This window comes from Bos mutus, chromosome 28, assembly GCF_027580195.1.
Source record: "Bos mutus isolate GX-2022 chromosome 28, NWIPB_WYAK_1.1, whole genome shotgun sequence".
Lineage (NCBI taxonomy): Eukaryota > Metazoa > Chordata > Mammalia > Artiodactyla > Bovidae > Bos > Bos mutus.
The window spans coordinates 10,432,195-10,447,750 of NC_091644.1; the positions used below are offsets into that span (position 1 = coordinate 10,432,195).

Genomic DNA, 15,556 nt, shown 5'->3' on the forward strand with positions numbered 1-15,556 from the left:
CCCAGCTCTAAAGCTTGGGTCAGGGCTATGAGCTCAGCTAATTGGGCTGGTGGCAGAGGCTTAGCCTCTATGATCTCAAAATTGGAGACTACTGCATATCCAGCTCTTCTTTTTCCATAGGCTTAGCCTCTATGATCTCAAAATTGGAGACTACTGCATATCCAGCTCTTCTTTTTCCATAGGCTTAGCCTCTATGATCTCAAAATTGGAGACTACTGCATATCCAGCTCTTCTTTTTCCATCTATGACAAAGCTGCTTCCATCAGTGTATCAGATTTCCTCAGGATTGGTCAGAGGATCTTCCGACAATCCCTCTTGGGGTTTTGTCCAGTGGTCCAAGGTTTCTAGACAAGAATGAAAGGGGAGAGAGCCCTCGGGGGTAGGCAGGAGGGTGGCTGGGTTAAGAACCTCACAAGGGATATAGTGAGGCCTGGATTTTCCATCAGCATTACTTGATATCTGAGGATTTTTTAATCAGACATCCATAAATGGCCTCTCCCCTTTAGGAGTTGTTTTACTTGGTGGCTAGTAAAAATAGTTAGTTTGTCCCAAAAGGAGAGTTTTAAAGCATCTTCAATCATGACTGCAATAGCTGCAAGATTTTGAAGGCAGGGAGGCCAGCCTTGGGAGGTTGGATCGAGTCTTTTGGATAAGCAAGCTACAGGCTGGGGCTCAGATCCCAACCTTTGAGCTAACACTCCCAAGGCTATTCTCACTCTTTCATGGACATAAAGTTGGAATGCTTTTTCTGGGTCTGGCAACCTCAAGGCAGATGCCTGAATTAAGGCCTATTTTAGTATAGCCTCTGTCTTCTTTTGAGGAGTTCCCCACATCAGTGGGATTGAATTATCTCATCCTTTTAAGCTTTCATATAAGGGCTGGGCAATTAGACCATAGTTGGGTATCCAGATTCTACAATACCCAGTTAGCCCCAGGAAAGCTCGCAATTGTTTTTGAGTCGTGGGGGAGGGCAACTGGAGGATTCCTTGTACCCGATCAGAGGACAGCTTCTGGACCCGTGTGTAATCCGAACTCCCAGGTAAGTGACCTTTGTCTCCACTATCTATGCCTCAGCATGGGAGACTTTATGTCCCCTTTATGCCAAAAAGTTTAGAACCTGAATTGCATGTTGTTGGGCATTTTCCTCATCTGGAGAGCAGATTAGTAGGTCATCTACGTATTGTAATATTTTCCCATTAGGTCCCAGGTCCAGATTTAAGAGATCCCAGCTAAGGGCCTGTCCAAACAGGTGGGGGCTATCTCTGAAACCCTTAAGTAATACTGTCAAAGTCATCTGTTGGTGTTTTTCTCCTGGGGCCTCCCACTCAAAGGCAAAAATATATTGGGATTCTTTAGCCAGTGGTATGCAAAAAAAAAAAAAAAAAAAATGCATCTTTTAGATCCAAGACTGTAAACCACTTGGCACTGGGTGGAATTTCTCCCAAGATTACATAGGGATTGGGTACTGTGGGATGGAGGGGGACTACAGCTTCATTTATAATCCGGAGATCTTGAACCATTCATCAGGTTCCGTCTTTTTTCTTTACTGAGAGAATTGGGGTGTTACATGGTGAACTGGTGGGGACCAATAGCCCACAAGCAAGGAATTTATTTATTAAAGGCTGTAGTCCCTCCTGAGCCTCTCTTTTGAGAGGATATTGTTTCCGGTTAGGAAACTGAGTGGGATCTCGGAGGACAATGATGACCGGTTCAGCTTGGTGGGCTCGCCCAGGAATCCCCTGGTCCCACACCTGGGGGTTGATTTTGTCTTCCCGTAGTTTTTGGTCCCTCTCTATTGAAGAAGGTGTAATGGGTTCTTCAGTAGTAACCAGGGGCTGTAGAGCTCTAGGGGCTGAAAAACTTCCCATCACAAGGGTGGTCCCCAGTTTTGTAAGTATATCTCTTCCCAATAAGGGAGTAGGACACTCAGGGACCACCAGAAACTGGTGGGAAAATATTTGTCCATCCCAGCAACAAAGAGCTCGGGTGAATCTTTTAGTTGTTTTTCCTGTAGCACCCAAAATGGTACAGGTTTGGGAGGAGAAGGCTCCAGAGTAGGAGATCAAGACAGAGTAGGTAGATCCCTGTGTCAACCAAGAAATTCTAGGACCTACCTGCCACATCCAGTTGCACCCTTGGCTCCAGCCCCGTGATGGTTATCTGTGACAGGCGGGCTGGCTGGAGCGGGCCACTTCAGTCTTCTTGAACCATCATGAGAGAAGGCTTGGCACTTGACCTTGAGGCTCTTGGGTCCCCAGGGCAGAGTGCCGCCCAATGTCCCATTTGATGGCATTTGTGGCAAGCCAGTTCTAGGAGACTTGTCACAGTTTGGACACTCTTTGGCCCAATGCCCTGCCTGTCTACAAATTAGGCATTTGCCTCGTGCCTTGTCCTTCAAGGAATCAGGGTGTGCCATGGGGCTTCTCTGGAGGGCGGCCAGAATCTGGGCATGCCTTGTCTCTTTCCTTCTCCCCCTCTCCTGGTCTTTGGCCTCCTTCTCCTGTTCTCTGTTATAAAAGGTATTGGTGGCTGCCTGGATCATCTCATCTAAAGGGGCAGCAGGGCCCTGCTGCTGTAGCTGTTGTAACTTAATTCTGATATCTGATGCACATTGGGACAGGAATTTGTCCTTTAAAATCACCTGTCCCTCGTAAGAGTCTAAGTCCAGATTGGTAAACTTTTGGAGGGCCTCTTTTAGCCTTTCCAGAAAGGTAATGGGGTTCTTGTTGGGCTCCTGAGTTATTGCTGAGACTCGGGCATAGCTGATTACTTTTCGTTGGGCTGCTTTTAGTCCTGCCTTCACACAGATTAGAAAATGATCTTTTTCTCAGATGTGCTCAAGGTTATTATAATTCCAATTAGGATCAAAGGAGGGGAATGCAGTTTCTCCTATGGGTATCTATCACTTGACATGCGAAGCCCCGCTGCATACCTTTGGGCTTCCTTTAAGACCCTACTATGTTCAGGGTCAGATAAAATTTGACTAAATATGACTATGATGTCTTTCCACATCAAATCAAAAGCCAAGGTTATATGTTGGAATGTATCTATATATTTGCCTGGGTCATCTGTATAGCTTCCCAGGTCTTGTTTGACTGTCTTAGTTCTAAGAGGGAGAAGGGCTTATGGACCCGGGTTGGTCCGAATTCTCCTCCAGTTTCAACTAAAGACATACTCGAGCTGGCTTTTGTGGACGGGGTGCTCCTGGATATGGGGGCACATTTGGATACAAGGAAGCACCACCAGACAATTCGGGAGCTATGGGAGGCTCTAGTCTCTTTGGGAGCAAGGGAGGTGAGCCTTTGTGGGGGCGGGGTTCCTCCTCTTGGTTGCCTGTGCCTAACACCATTTGCCTAGTAAGCTCACTTTTAGGGCGTACAACAATCCCATACTTAAGGCATAGTTCCTTCATATCTCTTAGTCAAAAGAAAATTTGGACATAGGGGATCTCTGTCCATTTCCCTTGTCTTTTGCAGAATAATTCCAGCTGCAGGATGGTATTGTAATTTAAGTTCCCATCCTCAGCCAGTGTTCCTAATCCCCCAGTGGGTATTGTGGCCATGCAGTGGCACAAAAGAATTTTAAGTGACTCCTCCTCGGAGTGAGGATCGAACAGCTTCCAGTTATCAAGGATGCATCTCAAGGGTGTCTGCCCAGAAGTGGATTGGTTATTTCCCATCTTAAAGACAGTCATGACAGGGAGGAAAAGGAAAAGAAAAAACTAATAGGCCTCCTTCAATTTCCGTGGGTGGACTTCCTTAGAGGTGAGTCTTTCTGAAGCTTATCCTACCCAGTACTGTTGCAACCAGAGAGCCAGGCGTCCCCGGGTCAGGGTGCAGATCCCCAGGCAGGCTGAGGCGTGACAGCCTCCTAGAGATTGAATCCCTGGGCAGGTTGAGGCGTGACGGCCTCCCTAGAATTGGGCCCCTGGGTAGGTCGAGGTGTGACGACCTCCTGGGACCCCTGGGACTGGCGGATCCCCAAGCAGGTTGAGGTGTGACAACCTTTCGAGGACCAGATCCCTAAGCAGGTCAAGGTAGGTTAACCTCCTGGGACCCCCGGACTGGAGTTGGGCATCCCCAAGGTCTCCAGTGTGACCAGTGCTGGGTAGGATTAAGGGGTTGGATATTACACAGTATTTCCCTCCCAAGGCCAGCTATTTTCTGGTTGTCTCTCCAGAAGATCGTAGAGGAAACATTGTGGGGCTGAGAAAAGGAGCATGAAACAGGAGGGGAGGGGACAGAGCACAACCTTTGAAAGAATGACATAAAAATAAAATAAAAGAGAAAGAATGACATAGCACAAGGGCATAACATAAACCAATTAAAACCAATTGGGTCCTAGATGACAAGTCAAATTCAAGTAAACCTTAATGCCCAATCTATAAGCCAGCAGACACACCCAGGGGTGGCAGGACAGCTCTAAGTCACTGTCAAAAGATGGAGGAGTGGGTGGTTCCCCAATGGTTGTGATGATCCTCCCACTCATTAGCATATGAATTCACTAGCAAAACCTAGCCAGGCCTAATTCCATGGCCCCAGCCCTTGCCCTCGGCAATGGTTCACACCCTGAAGAGTGACTTCTCTCTGAATCCTAACAAATCCACCTCTTACTTATCGCTTTGTCTCTCAATGAATTTTTGGAATGAGACAGAGCCTGAGCTTCATTAGTTTTGGCCGGGCTTGAGTCCCGAGAGAGACCTGAAGGACAGGAGGAAAAAGCAGTGGGAAAAACGTGCCAAGGGATCCCCTTCGTAGCCTGCTGGAAAATCTGCTAAATACCTGACCTGTGCTCACAGTTTTCATTGGCCTGATTCTTGGCACAGAGAAGAGTAAGGATAGAAGAACCCCACCGGCTTGGGTATCAGCTACTGGGGCCCAGCAGATAGTGCCTTTGGGACGTACCGAAGAGTAGCCTCTCCAGAGTCCCTTAATTGCGCCCACTGCCGCCCACCTGTTCACGGGGTTTCAAGGAAAGAAACCAGAGATTGTAAAGGAATTAAGATTTTGTTAGGCATGTCCTTCCAGCTATAGGAGCGAGGACCTCCTACCTTAACCAGAGGTCTTCTGGAATCTGAGGCTGAGCCGCGTGAGCTTTCTGCTGAGTTCATTTTCTGGTGTCCTGGTGTCCAGCACAATGGGCCTCTTGTTAGTTCCCTTGCGCTGGGTTTTCTTCACGTTCCGCTTCAACCACAGGAGCTTTCGTTGAGTTGGGATCCTGCTGTGCATGGCCTCCTCCTTGTGGGGGGCCCGCACCAAGGATGTTTCAGCCAGGTTAAATCTGAGTCATGGCACCATAGATGTCAGGTGAGTGTATTCCCCTCAGTTCTGTCTCATCACAACAAAGATTTGGAGTGATGGACATTAAAGCCCTCAGCGCGTCACAGCCCTCAGGTCTTGGACAGACCATGTTATAGCTCGCAGGTCTCGAACAGACTGTGTTATACCTCTTAGACAAATCAGTGTTACAACTCTATTTTATTTGGAAGATAGCAGGAGAATCCATCCTTGAAGCGTGAGGGGCATGCCAACCCAAAAACACGAAGAGAAGAGAGTGGAGGAGAAAGAGAGAGAGAAAGAGCATACACATGCCAGGGAGAGAGAGAGAGAGAGAAAGAGCACACACACACGAGGGAGAAAGAGAGAGAGAGAAAGAGAGAGAAAACACATGCACACAGGGAAGAAAGAGAGAGAGAGAGAGCCCTTTGGCTCCTCTTTTTATACGTTTTTTTCCTTCCCCTTAGGCCTGCCCAATGAAAATTGGGCTTAGTCAGGAGTGCTGTTCTACCTGAAGTCCTCACTCCGGTCCTCGGACCTTCCTTTGACCTTCCTCTGTTCTATTTTCACGGGCTTTTCTCTTCCTTGTCTTTTAGCCACCACCATTTTGGACTCCTTTTCCCTATTCTAACTACCTAACAATTCCAAATCTTTGTTACCACAAAAACTGAAGGAAAGAAATAAACCAACCTGACAAAAGTTAAAAAAAAAAAAAAAAAAAACACTCAATACTTTTAAAATATTAATTTTGTTCTAGACACTGATATAAAATAGCCAACATCCACAACTGTCTGAGGTAACAACTTATACTTGAAGACAGGGAGGGAAGATCCCTGCCCAGACAGCCAACTACCTCAGGCCACTGAATCCTTCTCCCAAGATCAACCATGAAGAAATAGTAAACATATGAGAGAAGCATGAATTCCTAAAACCAAAGAGAAAATGTAGGGAATATCCTCCCCACTCCCACCCCACTCCTCAGACAAAAAGCTAGAATTGGTGTTGGGGTGGATGAATTGGGCAGTAGGGAGAAGGTTGGTGGAGAACTTTTAATCTGTTCTCGTCTCTCCCTCAAGTTGAACACAGCTATGGGCCTGACCCTTCTGCACAGAAATGGGCAACAACAGGGCCCATGACAGCTTCTATTGATATTAGCAACATAAAAGCCCACTGGATAATGAGAGAGAGTTCAGGAAAACAGACTGAGAGCCCCCGAGCAATCACCCCTATACTGCCAACCAAAGCACCAGGATTGTGGACTACACTGGTATCAAAAAGCTCAAAAGTGAAAAAGCTCAGGCAAAAGAGTGACCAATGGAATGGTGTCAAACAGGAAAGGATTCTTTAAGGGGTCTATGGCTCCTGGATATTCATCCTTAAATCACTGATTTCAGTGTAGACTAGGGCTTGGCCTTAGCCCTCCCTGCAGTGCATTATCAGACCTGCTGGTTGGTATCCCAAGGGATACAAGATTACAAACTAAAGCACTGGAAAGTTGAGAATCACAAACATATGCTAAGCCACACCTGTCATCTGAAACAGAAGTGTTGAAACAGAAGGACTGGAAATCTAAAAATTCTCCTTGAGTAGATGAGGAATTAAAAAGAGAAGATGTTAGCAATATGGTATGTGAACAAGAAATCATTTAAAAAGAACTAAGTAAAACTATTAGGCATGAAAAATAGAATAGTTGAAATAAAGAATGTATTAAATGAAAATAGAACACATGAAATAAAATGGATATAGTTGAAGAACAAATTTGTAGACACAGGTCTATGAGTGTCTCACAGTGGGAAAATATAAAACATAAAATACAAAAGAAGCTTGGAAATGTGGATGATAAAGAAAGGGGCATAAGTTCCAGATAGAAACGTAAAAATGGAGTAGAAAAAATATTTGAAGAAAAAATGGAGAGAAATTTCCCACAAACAACTGTATTTGGAAGGTCTTAAAAGGGCTTCCCTGGTGGCTCAGAATCCCATCTGCCAATGCACGAGACACAGGTTGGATCCCTGATCCAGGAAGATCACATGCCGTGGAGCAATAAAGCCCACATGCCTGTGCTCTAGAGCCTGGGAACCATAGCAAGAGAAGCCACCTCAATGAGAAGTCATGCACCACAACTACAGAGTTGCCCCTGATTGCCACAGAGAAAAGCCTGCGTAGCAACAGAGATCCAGCACAGCCAAAAGTAAATAAATAAAAATTTTAAAAGAAAGGACTTATAAAGGGCCAAAAGAAATAAAGCATACGAATCTCTAGACATAACAATAAAAATTGACAATAATCAAGAGAAAAATTATAAGTTTCCAGAGGGAAAGAACAGATCACCTCCAGAGGAATGACAATGAACAGATACCAAACAGCTACACTGGGTGATAGAAGACAGTGAATAATAGTTTAAAAATACTGGGAAAGGTACTTTGAATGTAGAATCTTATCTTCGGTCAAATTATTCAAATGAGAGACAGTGGGGGGGTGGGGGGGGAGTTCCCTGCATTCAAGAGCTCAGAATGTTTGCCCTACAAAGACACACATTGAAAACACCTGGGGGAAAAGTCCTTAATAAAAGGGACATAAGTGAGAAAATGCTGCAAGAAATGTAGGGGAGGGAGAGGAAGAGACATCAAAATAAATAAATAAATAAAAGGAGGTAAGCCCAAATTTAAATTATATACAGTATAGTCAGTTTCCATGATGGGTAGGTGTATGTGTGTATGGAGGCAGAGGGATGGGGGAAGCAGCACTAGGATAAGTTAACCGGGCATAGGAGTAAGTTGAAATACAAAACTTCTTTGGTTATGTCCCAATAAACCCACTGTATATGCGTGCTAAGTTGCTTCAATCCTGTCCTATTCTCTATGACCCTTATGGACCAGGCTCCTCTGTCCATGAGATTCTCCAAGCAAGAATACCAGAGTGGGTTACCATGCCCTCCTTCAGGGGATCTTCCTGACCCAGGGATCGAGCCTGTGTCTCTTTATGTCTCCAGCACTAGCAGGTGGGTTCTTTACCACTAACACCACCTGGGAAGCCCAAACCTATTTGTACACTGAATAGTAAATAAAAAATTCATTTAATACAACTAACCTACCAGCATCATAGCTTTGCCTAGACTAATGTAAACATGCTCAGAACACTTTCATTAGCCTACAGTTGGGCAAAATCATCTAGTACAAAGTCTATTTTATAATACAGTGTTGAATATATCATGTAATTTGTTGAACACTGTACTGAATGGTTGTGTGAATACTATAAGTGTGCCCATTGTTTACCCTAGTGATGGTGTGGCTGACTGGGAGCTGCAGCTGCTGCCATTGCCCAGCAAAACCAGCACACTAGGGGCTACCAGAGAGGAGAGGGTTGGGAAGAAGGGCAAAATAGATGAAGAGGCTTAAGAGGTACACACTTCTAGGGACAAAATAGATGCTAACAAGGTTGTAATGTACAGCACAGGGAATGTAGTCAATATTTCATAATAACTTTATATGGAGTATAATCTGTAAAAATATTGAATGACTGTTGTACACCTGAAACTAATAAAATATTGTAAGTCAATCATACTTAAATATGTTTTAAAAAGAACTAAATTTTGAAAAACTTTCCACTTTTTAACCCTCTGCTGCTGCTGCTGCTAAGTCGCTTTAGTCGTACATGACTCTGTGCGACCCCATAGATGGCAGCCCACCAGGTTCCCTCGTCCCTGGGATTCTCCAGGCAAGAACACTAGAGTGGGTTCCCATTTCCTTCTCCAATGCAGGAAAGTGAAAAGTGAAAGGGAAGTTGCTCACTCGTGTCCAACTCTTAGTGACCCCACGGACTGCAGCCCACCAGGCTCCTCCGTCCATGGGATTTTCCAGGCAAGAGTACTGGAGTGGGGTGCCATTGCCTTCTCCGTTTAACCCTCTAGAATCATCTAAATCTCAATGAACTAGAATTACTCACACTGATACAACCTCAGAAAACCCAAGTTGCATTAACCTTAACTTTCCTACTACTAAGAAATGAAATCACCCAAAAAGATGAATCTGATAAAGAGAAAAGAGACAAAGATAAAGCTTCCTAAGAGGGAATCTTGCAGGTATTCTACTTTCCAAGGGAAAGGTAACAACATAACAACCCTCTGAGAGAACTAATATATTATTGTTGTTCAGTCACTCAGTCATGTCCGACCCTTTGGGACCCCATGGACCGCAGCACTCCAGGCTTCCCTGTCCTTCACCATATCCCAGAGTTTGCTCAAACGCCCATCCATCGAGTTGGTGATGCCATCCAACCATCTTGTCCTCTGTCATCCCCTTCTCCTCCTGCCTTCAATCTTTCCCAGCATCAGGGTCCTTTCCAGTGAGTCAGCTCTTTGCATTAGGTGGCTAAAGTATTGGAGCTTCAACATCACTAATTCCAATGAATATTCAGGGTTGATTTCCTTTAGGGTTGACTGCTTTGATCTCCTTGCAATCCAAGGGTCTCTCAAGAGTGTTCTCAAACCACCATAATTCAGAAGCATCAATTCTTCAGACTCAGCCTTCTGTATGGTTCAACTCTCACATCCATACATGACTACTATGGATAGCCATAGACTACTATGGTTTATCCATACGAAAAACCACAGCTTTGACTATACAGACCTTGGTCAGTAACGTAAGGTCTCTGCTTTTTGATACGCTGTCTATGTTTGTCATAGCTTTTCTTCCAAGGAGCAAGCATCTTTTAATTTCATGGCTACAATCTCCATCTGCAGTGATTTTGGAGCCCAAGAAACTAAAATCTTTCACTGTTTCCATTATTTCCCCATCTATTTGCCATGAAGTGATGGGACCAGAAAACATTTGTTTTCTGAATGTTGAGTTTTCAGCCAACTGTTTCACTCTCCTCTTTCACTTTCATAAAGAGGCATTTTAGTTCTTCTTCACTTTCTGCCGTAAGGGTAGTGTCATCTGCATATGAGTCTACTGGTATTTCTCCTGGCAATCTTGATTCCAGGTTGTGCTTTATCCAGCGTGGCATTTCACATGATGTACTCTGCTTAGGAGTTAAATAAGCAGGGTGACAATATACAGCCTTGACGTACTCCTTTCCCAAGTTGGAACCTGTCCGTTATTCCATGTCTGGTTATAACTGTTGCTTCTTTTCCTGCATACATGCTTCTCAGGAGGCAGGTCAGGTGGTCTGGTATTCCCATCTCTTTAAGAATTTTCCATAGTTTGTTGTGATCCACAGTCAAAGGCTTTGGCATAGTCAGTGAAGCCGAGGCAGATGTTTTTCTGAAATTCTCTTGCCTTTTCTATGATCCAACAGATGTTGGCAATTTGACCTCTGGTTCCTCTGCCTTTTCTAAATCCAGCTTATACATCTGGAAGTTTTTAGTTCACATATTGTTGAAGCCTAGCTTAGAGGATCTTGAGCATGATCTTGCTAGCATGTGAAATGAGTGCAGTAGTTTGAACATCCTTTGGCATTGCCCTTCTTTGAGATTAGAATGAAAGTTGACCTTTTCCAGTCCTGTGGCCACTGCTGAGTTTTCCAAACTTGCTGGCATACTGAGTGCAGCACTTTTACAGCATCATCTTTTAGGAACTGAAATAGCTCAGCTGGAATTCTATCACTTCTACTAGCTTTGTCTGTAGTGATGCTTCCCAGGGAGCCACTCGACTTCACACTCCAGGATGTCTGGCTTTAGGTGACTGGTCACACCATTATGGTTATGGGTCATTAAGATCTTTTTTATATAGTTCTTCTGTGTATTCTTGTCACCTCTGCTCAATATTTTCTGGTTCTGTTAGGTCCATACTATTCCGTTATTGTGCCCATCTTTACATGAAATGTTCCCTTGGTGTCTCATTTTCTTGAAGAGATCTGTAGTCTTGCCCATTCTATTGCCTTCCTCCACTTCTTTGCACTGTTCACTTAAGAAGGCTTTCTTATCTCTCCTTGCTAGTCTTTGGAACTCTGCATTCAGATGGGTATATCTTTCCTTTTCTCCTTTGCCTTTTGCTTCTCTTCTTTTCTCAGTTATTTGTAAGGCCTCCTCAGACAACCATTTTTACCTTTTTCTTTTATTATTTTTTAATTTAAATTTATTTATTTTAATTGGAGGCTAATTACTTCACAATATTGTATTGGTTTTGCCATACATCAACACGAATCCGCCACAGGTGTACACGTGTTCCCCATCCTGAACCCCCCTCCCACCTCCCTCCCTGTACCATCCCTCTGGGTCATCCCAGTGGTATTTCTGTTTCTTGGGGATGGTTTTGATCATTGCCTCTTGTACAATGTTATGAACCTCTATCCATGGTTCTTCAGGCACTCTATTAGATTTAATCCCTTGAATCTATTTGTCACTTCCACTGTATAATCACAAGGGATTTGATTTAGGTCATCGATAGATAGCAAGTCACATTTCAATCTATCTGTAATTGTTATGCATGTTTCCACTTAAGAGCAAAAGTCAGCAGGGTGTAATGTCCCTCCGTTGGCCTTTGAGTGACACCTCTCTTCAAACTGTCACCTAGTACTTACTAGCTATATTAGTGATACCTTGGATAAATTTCATGTCTTTGAATCCCAGTGTCTACTCCCTTCTTATTTCCTTTTATCCCCAACACCCCTACTGCCCCCACATCCAGGCAACATTCCCAACTTGTTTGCTGTGCCTGTTCTTCAAAATGTACATTGTGGTTTTGTGAGCAAGTATTTCTGATTTAAATAAAAAGTTGTATATACGTATACACACACAAACACAGGATTTAAATACCCAATCATGTTGCTATATGTCAACTGCTACTAAACTCAGGCATCTTGAGAAGAACTCCCAGAATGGTGAGTTTGGTAACTTAATCTAATTTTCATTTAATTCTTGACTATTTGCCACAGATTGCTGAGTTGCCCACATTCCTGTTGCTCCCTTGGAAGGGGAAAAAAAAATCATCCCTAAAACAGTGTGGAAGCCAACTGGAACCTGCAAGATTTGTAAGCAAGATGGGAAACAATAGAAAAAGGCTGGCCAGCTAGGATAGCTTATCTTGGATGCCTCCAAAAAGCTGCCTTAACCTTGTTTAGCTTCGCTAGAAGCGTTTAACTACACAGGGAATGAGATCAAATGATGTTTGTGACCCACTCCTAATCAGAATCTCTTTTTTTTTTTTTTTAGAGAACTACATGATTTAATCTGCGATAAATACATAAGTACATAATTCGAAAATCCAAACCTCCGACCCCAATCAGAATCTCTTGATGAATCACAGCTTTGTTGTGGTGAAGGGGCTTATGTAACTCAGTGAAGCCATGAGCCACGCTGAGCAGGGCCACCCAAGACGGAAAGGTCAGAGTGAAGAGTTCTGACAAAATGTGGTCCACTGGAGGAGGAAATAGCAACCCATTCCACTGTTCTTGCCAGGAGAACCCCATGAACTGTATGAAAAAGCAAAAAGATATGACACTGGAAGATAAGATACCCTTCGACCCCACCCCCACCAGGTCGTAAGGTATCCAATATACTACTGGGGAAGAGCAGAGGGCAATTACAAATAGCTCCAGAAAGAATGAAGCGGCTGGGCCAAAGCGGAAATGACGCTCAGTTGTGGACGTGTCTGGTGGTGGTTAAAGTAAAGTCGAATGCTATAAAGAACAATACTGCATAGGAACCTGGAATGTTAGGTACAGAGGAGCCTAGCATGCTGCAGTCCATGGGGTTGCAAAGAGTCAAACACAGCTTAGTGACTGAACAACAGAATCAGAATGTTGTAAGGGATTACAGAAATCTTCAGAAGGACACCCCACACACATACACACACACACCCTCATTTTACATTGGGAGAAATCAAGTGTCTACAAAGGAAGGTAACCACCAATGTCACACGATCAATCTGGTGGCAGACCTAGGTCTCTGGCTCCTTGGTATTTCACCAAGCTGCCTGTCAGCAGTGCTGGATGAACCGCCAAAGTAATGCTCTCAACAGCATGGCTCACCTCCCAAATATTTTACAAATATTATCCAAGAAAGATGCATTAAGAGTGAGAATATTTTCCATCACTGTTGTTAGAGGCCCTAAACCCCTACATCCTGTTCATGTTACTGGCGCCTGCCTTTGATACTGTATCCATAGCAATGTACAAATACTGTAAACATCTGCAGACCTAGGGGATGTTCTTGCCATTGGTTAAAGGTACAGCAATAATACGTTGCACATGTACACTGAAAGGGGGTATTTATAGCATTTATGAAGCTTTAACATCTGCACAGCTTAAGAATTGGCTGGGCTTATGTTCTGAATATTACAGAACATTTCCTAGGAAACTGAAAATAAATATATTACAAAATTTCCATTTTGAAATACATTTAGTATTGTCCTGGCATCCTGTAATGCCTGTTGCAAAATACACTGCAGATATTATTAACTAAAGTACAGATTTTGTTCAAATTTCACAAAACTTTATGCTCGTGTCCATTATTTGCTTTTATACTTTATTCGAGATTCCACATTGTATTTAGTTGCATTGAGCAGCTTCAGCTGCATGCAACAAGTTCTGATAAATTGTCTTTTCATTTTTAATCTGTTACAAATATTTTCTGATTTTCCTTGTTATGGCTTCTTAGATGCACCATCATTTAAAGTGGACACTTAATTCCCAATACATGGGGCTTTTAAAGTACTTTTAATATTAATTTCTCATTTAAATGCTTTCTTCTCTGTAATCACCCTTTGTGTTTTTGCAGTCTTTTAATTTTATTGAGGTTTTCAATGGCTAAGTCAAAGATCTCTCTTGGTAACTATGACATTGCACTTGAAAATATGTGGGCTATTTTCAAATATCTTTTTATATTTATTTTTAACATAATTCCACAGTGACAAGAGAACAGACTCTGTATGATTTCAATACTTTTAGACTATGAAATTTTTGCACCTTGCACCTGGATATGTTGCAGTGTCTCCTGGTTTATAGTCTATGGGAGCTTGAATAGAATTTGCATCCTCCTATTGTGTGAAAATTATATAAATCTTAATGATGTTGAATTGGTTCATAATGCTTTTCAGGTCTACTATATCCTTCTACTTTTCTATTTATTCTATTAATTTATGAAAGTTTGATATTGAAACTCCAACTAAAAATCTTAATGTATCTATGAAAAAATAACTGTAATAAGTAGTGGAACTATATGTAACTTGTTTTGTATTTTCAAAGTCTCCTGTAAATGTGTTATCATGCTTTCATAATTTAAAAAATAAAGAAGGAAAAGTTTTTTAAAAATGAAGAATGTTGTCTCCTCAGAAGTTCTGGTTAATGCATCATACAACATAAACTAAAGAGGAGGGAGGAGACCCCAACAAGTAAAGACAATGTTTATGTTTGTGTTTCTCGTCTTGTCATAAAGCATGGATTTCACTTCATCATATCATACAGTGGAAATACTATGTAATAGTGTGCTGTGTGTCTCTTCTCTGCTTGGTAGTTGGTAATGTCATGTTGGTAGCTTAAAATTGTCCACAACAGGAATATGTAAGAAGAAGGAATTCATAGGGTCTGGACTCCATCTTAGGCCTGTTCATGCTGATCATCATAAAATTTTCTGTATCTATCAGAGTGTAACCTCGGGTGGGCCAGAAGAGCATGAGAGAGAGCTAACTCAATTATTCCCTGAGGTCTGGGCGGAAGACAAAACCCCCTTTCCCCCAGGCTGGCTAAACATCAAGCCCCAGTGATAACTGAACTCAAACCAGGCACCATCCTGGTTAGAAAGTGCCAGTACCCGCTACTGATAGAGGCCTGGGCCAGCATACTGCCCCACATCAATAGATTGAAATAAGCAGGCATTCTAGTAGAGTGCCAGTCGGCTTGGAATACACCAATCCTGCCAGTCAAAAAGGAAGGAGGACAGGACTATAAGCCTGTACAGGATCTCAGGCTAGTCAACCAGGCTACTATGACTTTACACCCCACTGTTCCAAACCCCTATACCTTACTTAGCCTCCTCCCGCCAAGGACTAAAGTTTATAGTCGCCTAGATCTCAAGGATGCCTTCTTCTGCTTACACCTCGTCCCAGCGTCACAGCCCATCTTTACCTTTGAATGGGAAGATCCAGTCAGGGGCACCAAACAACAGCTCATCTGGACTCCCCTACAAGGGTTTAAGAATTCCCCAGCCATCCCCGGGTCTGGTGGCTCAGAGGTTAAAGCACCTGCCTGAAATGCAGGAGACCCAGGTTCGATCCCTGGGTCGGGAAGATCCCCTGGAGAAGGAAATGGCAACCCACTCCAATGTTCTTGCCTGGAGAATC

General features: G+C 43.3%; 1 long non-coding RNA gene and 1 other non-coding gene across 2 annotated transcripts; both read left to right on the plus strand.

The window, feature by feature from the left end:
• The first annotated feature begins 644 nt into the window (after positions 1–644).
• LOC138986078 (uncharacterized) lies at positions 645–14,866 on the plus strand. Its single transcript, XR_011462972.1, has 3 exons — positions 645–1,039; positions 8,156–8,277; positions 12,430–14,866. It is a non-coding gene; the product is annotated as an uncharacterized lncRNA (long non-coding RNA).
• A 558-nt stretch (positions 14,867–15,424) lies between these two features.
• TRNAF-GAA (transfer RNA phenylalanine (anticodon GAA)) lies at positions 15,425–15,502 on the plus strand. Its single transcript has one exon. It is a non-coding gene; the product is annotated as a tRNA-Phe (tRNA).
• The last annotated feature ends 54 nt before the right edge of the window (positions 15,503–15,556 follow it).